This window comes from Ranitomeya imitator, chromosome 9 (genome assembly GCF_032444005.1).
Source record: "Ranitomeya imitator isolate aRanImi1 chromosome 9, aRanImi1.pri, whole genome shotgun sequence".
NCBI classification, from domain to species: Eukaryota; Metazoa; Chordata; class Amphibia; order Anura; family Dendrobatidae; genus Ranitomeya; species Ranitomeya imitator.
The window spans coordinates 18154266-18163991 of record NC_091290.1 but is presented as its reverse complement, the minus strand read 5'-3'; positions in this window follow the sequence as shown (position 1 = coordinate 18163991).

Genomic DNA, 9726 nt, shown 5'->3' with positions numbered 1-9726 from the left:
GTTTTTATTGATAACATTTTTGATATACGTATGACCCTTTGGCGTTTTTTATTCTTTGGTTGTATTTTTTTTCTATTACTTTATTTCAAAGCCCAAGTAGGGATCCAAGAAGTATCGTTTCTCCTTGCGGAGAGTGACATGTTAAGCATGTCGAGATGAGGAGACTTAAAGCTGCAATGCTCCTCTGGGAAATATGCAAATCGTCTCTTCAGCGAGGAAGAGGACTAGAACTCTAGTGCCACCTATTGGAAGTAGCAATCCTACCAGTCAATGTCGACCCTTTAACGAGCCTCGTCACATGACTTAGGATAAAAGCCAAACCTGAATATCAATTTGCAGACACTGTGTTTTGGGGTACTGCCCCTCGTCAGTGCAAAGTGGAGATCTGGTTTGGCTGTGTGAGAGGCATCTGACCGGGAGCATTGCGGCTTTAAGACTCCTCATCTCGACATGCTTAACATGTCACTTTCTGCAAGGAGAAACAATACTTCTTGGATCCCTGTCAGACGCCTCTCACTCCGCCAAACCAGGTCTCCACTTTGCACTGACGAGGGGCAGTACCCCGAAACACAGTGTCTGCAAATTGAGATTCTGGATTGGCTTTTATCCTAAGTCATGTGACAAGGCTCGTTAAAGGGTCGACATTCACTGTTAGGATTGCTACTTCCAATAGTTGGCGCTAGAGTTCTAGTCCTCTTCCTCTCTGAAGAGACAATTTTCAAAGTCCTAGTAGCAAATTGTCTCTCCAGAGAGGAAGAGGACTAGAACTCTAGTGCCACCTATTGGAAGTTGCAATCCTAACAGTCAATGTCGACCCTTTAACGAGCCCTGTCACATGACTTAGGATAATAGCCAAACCAGAATCCAAAGTCCTAGTAGGAAACGCTTCATTCTCTAATCAGTCATATATTGTATTATACTATATCATACATCATATCTGCCAGTCTAACATTCACAGGCAGCTTTGTGATCATGGGACGTAGGGGAGAGACTTTTGAAGGTCGCTACAATTTGTCAATAATTGTTTACAAAATGGAACTGTGAATTTCACTCAACAAGAAATTATGACAAACTTACCTTTCTTTTGCCACCTGCAAAAAAATCAAGAGTTTTGTTACGATAACTGTGTGTTTTGTTACTTTCAGTAATTCAATATATGTTAGGGGAACCTGTACAGGTAGATTGTAGATTGTAAGTGCCAAGCAAAAGCCACATATGACGACAAAAAGGGGTTATCTCTATGACAGAATTCTGAGGATATGGTCAGTACATTTACCAGGAGAATGTAATGCTCGGAAGCGGAAGAACCAAACACGTCCATACATTACATGCGCTAAGGAGCAATTTACCAGCAGATTGGGAATAACCTCTCGAATAATTTGAGTAATCTATCTTGTTATAACTTGAGCAGTGGAACACCAAGGGCTCAGAAAATGACTATATGTTTTATTTTATTTTCGGTCCACCATAAGACCATTTTTAAAATAAAAAAAAAAAAAGGATTAAAAATTTGTAAGGCTATGTTCACACGTTCCTGATTTCCCTCCTTTTTTTTCAGGACTAAAAACCGCAGCTCTTGGCAGAAAACGCAGGTCCTTTTTTTGGTGCTTTTTTGGTGCTTTTTTGATGCGTTTTTTGATGCATTTTTTGATGCGTTTTTTTTATGCAGTTTTCTATGCAGAGTCTGTGTGTTTTCTAGGAAGTTTTTTAGGGTTAAAATGGCTGAAAATACCCTAACCCTACCCCTAACCCTACCCCTAACCCTAACCCTACCCCTAACCCTACCCCTAACCCTAACCCTACCCATACCCCTACCCCTAACCCTATTCTAACCTTAGTGGAAAAAAAAATTATTAATTTTTTTATTGTCCCTACCTATGGGGGTGACAAAGGGGGGGGGGGGGTCATTTACTATTTTTTTTATTTTGATCACTGAGATAGATTATATCTCAGTGATCAAAATGCACTTTGGAACGAATCTGCCGGCCGGCAGATTCGGCGGGCGCACTGCGCATGCGCCCGCCATTTTGCAAGATGGCGGCGCCCAGGGAGAAGACGGCCGGACGGACACCGGGAGGCCGGGTAAGTATAAGGGGGGGAGATGAGGGCACGGGGGGGGGCGTCGGAGCACGGGGGGGTGGCATCGGAGCATGGGGGGGTGGGATTGGGGTACGGGGGGGCAGCCACACTGCAGCGGTTCTGCACCACAAACCGCAGAAAACCCGCAGATATTTTTTTCATCTGCAGGTTTTACTGCGGGTTTGACCTCACAATGGAGGTCAATGGGTGCAGAACTGCTGCAGTTCCGCAAAAAGAAGTGACATGGTACTTCTTTTTTACCACAGCTATTCAGCGCGGCTTTTTTCGGGATTTTCCGCAATGTGGGCACAGCAGTTCCTGTTTTCCATAGGGTACATTGTAATGTACCCTGCATGGAAAACAGCTGCGGACCCGCAGCGGGAAAATCACGGCGATTCCGCATGAAAAAAGGATGGTGTGAACATGGCCTAAAACTCGCAATGATATGATTCTTACATTTACTCATCGGCCAAAGGAAAGTTTTATTTTTGTTTGTAATTAATTGCTTGTTAAATATCGGTAATATTTGTTTGTTAAACATTTGTTCTACTTATATTCAATAAAAGAAATTGAAAGAAAGAAAATTAGCAGAACTGCCAAATATTATAAATTTCGATCGATTGAAGCAATAACATCATTGGATAAAGTTGGACAAAGGTGAGTCAGCAAGCAAGAAATTGTAGATAATACAAGAACATTTAGAAGCAAACAAATGCGATAAAAATTTGGTTAAGTCAATGTTAAAGATAAAAGTGTGCTTGAATGAGCATGGAAAAGAAACAGAAAGTGTTTACCCACATACTCACCTTTACCTTCCTAAAAAAAAAAAAAAAGAATATAACATGATTCATAAAATAAAGGAAATAGACCAAGATGTATATACAGTTGTGCTCAAAAGTTTACACACCCTGGCAGAATTTTTGCTTTCTTGGCCTTGTTTCAGAGAAAATGAATTATAATACCAAATCTTTTCCTCCACTGATGGTTAGTGGTTGGGTGAAACCATTTATTATCAAACTACTGGGTTTTCTCTTTTTAAATCATAATCACAACCGAAAACATCCAAATGACCCAAATGATCAAAAGTTTACATACCCCATTTCTTAATGCCATGTATTGCCCCCTCTAACATCAATGACAGCTTGAAGTCTTTTGTGGTAGTTGTGGATGAGGTTCTTTATTTTCTCAGATGGTAAAGCTGCCCACTCTTCTCGGCAAAAAGCCTCCAGTTCCTGTAAATTCCAGGGCTGTCTAGCATGAACTACACGCTTGAGATCTTCCCAGAGTGGCTCAATGATATTGAGGTCAGGAGACTGAGATGGACACTCCAGAACCTTCACTTTGGTCTGCGGTAGCCAATGACAAGTTGACTTGGCCTTAAGTTTTGGATCGTTGTCATGTTGGAATATCCAAGTTCGTCCTATGCGCAGCTTCGGGCCGATGAGTGCAAATTTGCCTCCAGTATTTGCTGATAACATGCTGCATTCATCTTTCCTTCAACTTTGACCAAGTTTCTTGTGCCTTTGTAGCTCACACATCCACAAAACATCAGCGATCTACCTCCGTGCTTTACAGTAGGAATAGTGTTTCTTTCATCATAGGCCTTGTTGACCTCTCTCCAAATCTAACATTTATGGTTGTGGCCAAAAAGTAATATTTTGGTCTCATCACTACAAATGACCTTGTACCAGAAGTTTTGAGGCTTGTCTCTGTATTGTTTTGCGTATTGTAGGTGAGATACTTTTGTGCAGTAATGTCTTTCCTCTGGCGACTGAGCTACATCCTGTATTATACCCCAGAGCTGCACTCACTATTCTGCTGGTGCAGTCACTGTGTACATACATTACATTACTGATCCTGAGTTACATCCTGTATTATACCCCAGAGCTGCACTCACTATTCTGCTGGTGCAGTCACTGTGTACATACATTACATTACTGATCCTGAGTTACATCCTGTATTATACTCCAGAGCTGCACTCACTATTCTGCTGGTGCAGTCACTGTGTACATACATTACATTACTGACCCTGAGTTACATCCTGTATTATACTTCAGAGCTGCACTCACTATTCTGCTGGTGCAGTCACTGTGCACATACATTACATTAGTTTTCCTGTACTTCCATGCTATAGATACTCACTTAATTTATGAACTTAGGGGACTTCATCACTCAATATACCAGAGGAATGTCCTGTGATTCTATGTAATAGAGATACAGTATGGTGGAGAATTGTTGACATTTGCATATGACTCTTTTTTTGTAGTCTTAGCAGCCACTAACTACGCTATCTCCATAACTCTAATACATTTCATCAAATAGAGTTGCACCAATAAATGGCCACTTATCTGTTTCATAGCTGTCATAAAACTGATGCGTTCATGCATTATAGATGCTAAACTGGTGGGAGTGTGTCTGTCTACATTTTGTCAAACATTTCCAATAATAAACCAGCAGAATGCTGAATGCAGCTCTGGAGTATGAAAAAGTCTGTAACTTAGAACCAGTACAAGTACCAATAATATATCACAATCATTCAGTCAAAATGAAAATCCCATAGAATATTATAGAACATATCATATAGTGTTACAGTCACAATCAATCAGTAGAATCTTCCAAAGATTTATGTTGATCTTACGATGCTCATGTGCAATAATTGGGATATTTTAGTCAATTATACTGCTGATGACTATCCTTATATTACATAATAGCTACGGGAAACCACTGGGTAAATCTGACAGGGAGAAGGACTTGGGGATCCTAGTTAATGATAAACTTACCTGGAGCAGCCAGTGCCAGGCAGCAGCTGCCAAGGCAAACAGGATCATGGGGTGCATTAAAAGAGGTCTGGATACACATGATGAGAGCATTATACTGCCTCTGTACAAATCCCTAGTTAGACCGCACATGGAGTACTGTGTCCAGTTTTGGGCACCGGTGCTCAGGAAGGATATAATGGAACTAGAGAGAGTACAAAGGAGGGCAACAAAATTAATAAAGGGGATGGGAGAACTACAATACCCAGATAGATTAGCGAAATTAGGATTATTTAGTCTAGAAAAAAGACGACTGAGGGGCGATCTAATAACCATGTATAAGTATATAAGGGGACAATACAAATATCTCGCTGAGGATCTGTTTATACCAAGGAAGGTGACGGGCACAAGGGGGCATTCTTTGCGTCTGGAGGAGAGAAGGTTTTTCCACCAACATAGAAGAGGATTCTTTACTGTTAGGGCAGTGAGAATCTGGAATTGCTTGCCTGAGGAGGTGGTGATGGCGAACTCAGTCGAGGGGTTCAAGAGAGGCCTGGATGTCTTCCTGGAGCAGAACAATATTGTATCATACAATTATTAGGTTCTGTAGAAGGACGTAGATCTGGGGATTTATTATGATGGAATATAGGCTGAACTGGATGGACAAATGTCTTTTTTCGGCCTTACTAACTATGTTACTATGTTACTATGTTACAGTAAGACTGATAGATAGATTGAGAGATAGATAGATAGATTAAGCAGCTGCCTAGAACTCTGCAAATGAGAATGGTGGAGGCCCACAAAGCAGGAGAAGGCTATAAGAAGATAGCAAAGCATTTTCAAGTTGCCCTTTCCTCAGTTTGAAATGTAATTAAGAAATGGCATTTACCTGAAACAGTGGAGGTAAAGATATGGTCTGGAAGACCAAGCAAAATTTCAGTGAGAGCTGCTCGTAGGATTGCTAAAGAAGCAAATCAGAACACTTGTTTGACTGCAAAAAACTTTCCAAAAGATTTATCAGACTCTGGAGTTTTGGTACATTGATCTACTACTCAGAGACACCTGCACAAATATGGCCTTCATGGAAGAGTCATCAGAAGAAAACCTCTCCTGAGTCCTCACCATACAATTCAGCATCAGAAGTATGCAATAGAACATCTTAGAGAGCCTGATGCATTTTGGAAACAAGTCCTGTGGACCAATTAGATTAAAATAGAACTCTTTGGCCCCAACGATCAAACGTATGTGTGGAGAAAAAAGGGCACAGAATTTCAGGAAAAGAACATCTCGCCAACCATTAAGCATGGGGGTGGAACAATCATTCTTTGGGATTGTGTTGCCTCCCATGGCACAGGGAACATTTCACAGGTAGAGGGAAGTATGGATTCAACAAAATATCAAAAAATGTTTGATGCAAACATAGCACCATCTGTAAAAAAAAAAGGCTGAAGGTGAAAAGAGGATGGCTTCTACAAATGGATTATGATCCTAAACACACGTCAAAATCCACAATAGACGACCTCAAAAGGTAAAAGCTGAAGGTTTTACGATGACCCTCACAGTCCCCTAATCTGAACATCATTGAAAATCTATGGCTAGACCTCAAAATAACAGAGGATGCAAGACGACCCGGGAATCTCACAGAACTGGAAGAATTTTCCAAGGAAGAAAGGTTGAAAATCCCTCAAACAAGAAATGAAAGACTCTTGTCTGGCTACAAAAAGCGTTTACAGGCTATGATACTTGCAAAAGGGGGAGATACTAGGTATTAACCATACAGGGTGCCAAAAACATTTGAATCATCCCATTTTCCTTTTTGCAATTTTTTAAATGTAAAAAGTGACGATATATATTTTGGGGCTAAAATACAAACAAAATGCGTCATCTTTAACTTTAGGCCTTTTAGAGATCATTTCATCTTCAACTTACTTAACTGTTCACAAAAACAGTAATTTTGATCAGGGGTGCACAAACATTTACATGCCACTGTAGATGGATAGATAGATAGATAGATAGATAGATAGATAGATAGATAGATAGATAGATAGATAGATAGATAGATAGATAGATAGATAGATGATAAATAATGACTACTTTGTAAAAGCCCTATTTTAGTAAATACCGTAATTGTTTTTGCAATGTGAAATAATAAATCCATTACTTACATTCCTCCATACTGCCAGACATTCTTGCACCAGTACAAAGATCAGGAAAACCACAAGAGCTTGCTTTCCGATCATTGCGAGACACGGAGCTGTGTCACACTGATGGGGCACAAGACTTTTCTGCTAGCACCTCCACCTGCGTTTTTATACATATGTGTGGAGTCCTGTTGCCAGGGGTTAGCAGATTAGAGGTGGAGAGTTGGACAATACCCAACTCATACAGTCTAGTACATCTTCATAGATAATCACCAAATGTCCGAATATCAAAAAAGGGGGGCACTTCAACATAACTACACAACTAATCCCATGTCAATCTCCATGAGACAAAGAAGAGATCCCACAAGGTATGCTACAATTAAAAACAATATTTTATTAACAATAATTCAAAACAATTGAAATACAGCAGGAATAACCGTATTGGGGGACACCAAAGTAACCGGTGGAAATGACTACAGCATAAAGGCACATCATTTGACCACAAATAATGTTCATAAGTGACAATCGTGAATAACATAGATACCCAGAGATCCTAAGCCAGTGGTACATAGTTGGCCGCTGAAATATCACCCACACATAGGATAGCGAAGTTCTGCAGGCATATAAATATACATATGGATACAATAAATCCCAAATATAAAAGGGCAATCATTTTAGATCCAAAATAGACCAAACTCCCAGGGCTGTAATAAGCCCAAGAATCCGTGCCAGGTATTCCAATAACCAAGGCAGTAACACCATAGGCACAAGTGCATATAAAGGAATGTAAACGGGTATCAATATACCTGTTGCAGAAGTTTTCCCAGCGTCCCCTCACCCCGACGCGCGTTTCGCCGCCAGCTTCTTCCGGGGGCAATACGGCTATTCCTGTTGTATTTCAATTGTTTTGAATTATTGTTAATAAAATATTGTTTTTAATTGTAGTATTACTTGTGGGATCTTTTTTTTACATCTTCATAGAGTAGATCTTTGATTATCTACCTTAGAGTAGGGACGTTTATTTATTATGCTCTCGGTCATCATCACTGTCCCCATTGTGGCTCACAATCTACATTCCCTGTCAATTTGTCTTTAGAGTGTGGAAGGCAACCAGAAGAAACCCAAACAAACACAAGGAGAACATACAAACTCCTTACAGATGTTGCCCTTGGTGGGATTAAAATCTAGGAACCCTGCACTGATAAGTTAGAGTGCTAACTACTGAGTCAATTGGACATGTTCTTTTCAGTATATAATTATTAGGTAGGTACCTATAAAGGGTAACATACAGACATGAAACCTGGAGGATATTGGTGCCTTCGAAATGTGGTGCTGGAGAAGAATGTTATCAAGATCATGGATGGAAAGAAGAACATACAAATCAATTTTGAAACAAATCGAAGCCAGACATGTCACTGGAAGCAATGATCACCAAGCTACAATTTGCCTACTTTGGAGACATCATATAAAGAGAGCAATCACTAAAAAAGGACATCATGGTCAAAAAATAGAAGGAACGAGGCGAAGAGGAAGATCAGTAACCCAATGGCTTGATACTAGATCGGCAGCATGAACATCAGAGGCAAAAACCCAGGAATTATCTTCCTGACCATAACCCTTCCACTTGACCAGGTACTGGAGTTTCCGTCTCGAAACACGAGAATCCAAAATCTTCTCCACCACATACTCCAACTCCCCCTCGACCAACACCAGGGCAGGAGGATCAACGGAGGGAACCATAGGCGCCACGTATCTCCGAAACAACGACCTCTGGAACACATTATGGATGGCAAAAGAAGCTGGAAGGTCCAAACGAAATGACACAGGATTAAGAACTTCAGAAATCTTATATGGCCCAATGAAACGAGGCTTAAACTTAGGAGAGGAAACCTTCATAGGAACATGACGAGATGACAACCAAACCAAATCCCCAACACGAAGTCGGGGACCAACACAGCGCCGGCGGTTAGCGAAACGTTGAGCCTTCTCCTGGGACAATGTCAAATTGTCCACCACATGAGTCCAAATCTGCTGCAACCTGTCCACCACAGTATCCACACCAGGACAGTCCGAGGGCTCAACCTGCCCTGAAGAGAAACGAGGATGGAAACCAGAATTACAGAAAAAAGGAGAAACCAAAGTAGCCGAGCTGGCCCGATTATTAAGGGCGAACTCAGCCAAAGGCAAGAAGGACACCCAATCATCCTGATCAGCAGAAACAAAGCATCTCAGATATGTTTCCAAAGTCTGATTAGTTCGTTCGGTTTGGCCATTAGTCTGAGGATGGAAAGCCGAAGAAAAAGACAAATCAATGCCCATCTTAGCACAAAAGGACCGCCAAAACCTCGAAACAAACTGGGAACCTCTGTCCGAGATGATGTTCTCCGGAATGCCATGCAAACGAACCACATGCTGGAAAAACAATGGCACCAAATCAGAGGAGGAAGGCAATTTAGACAAGGGTACCAAATTGACCATGTGCATGGCTCCTGCACATCAGGAGGATATTCGCTTTTTGGTGTTGCATAATCTGCATGATGTGGTCGTTTTGGGGTTGCCATGGCTACAGGTCCATAATCCAGTGTTGGATTGGAAATCTATGTCTGTGTCTGGCTGGGGTTGTCAGGGGGTACATGGTGATGTTCCATTGTTGTCAATTTCGCCTTCCACTCCTTCTAAAGTCCCTGAGTTTTTATCAGATTACCGGGATGTATTTGAAGAGCTCAAATCCAGTGCCCTACCTCCTCATA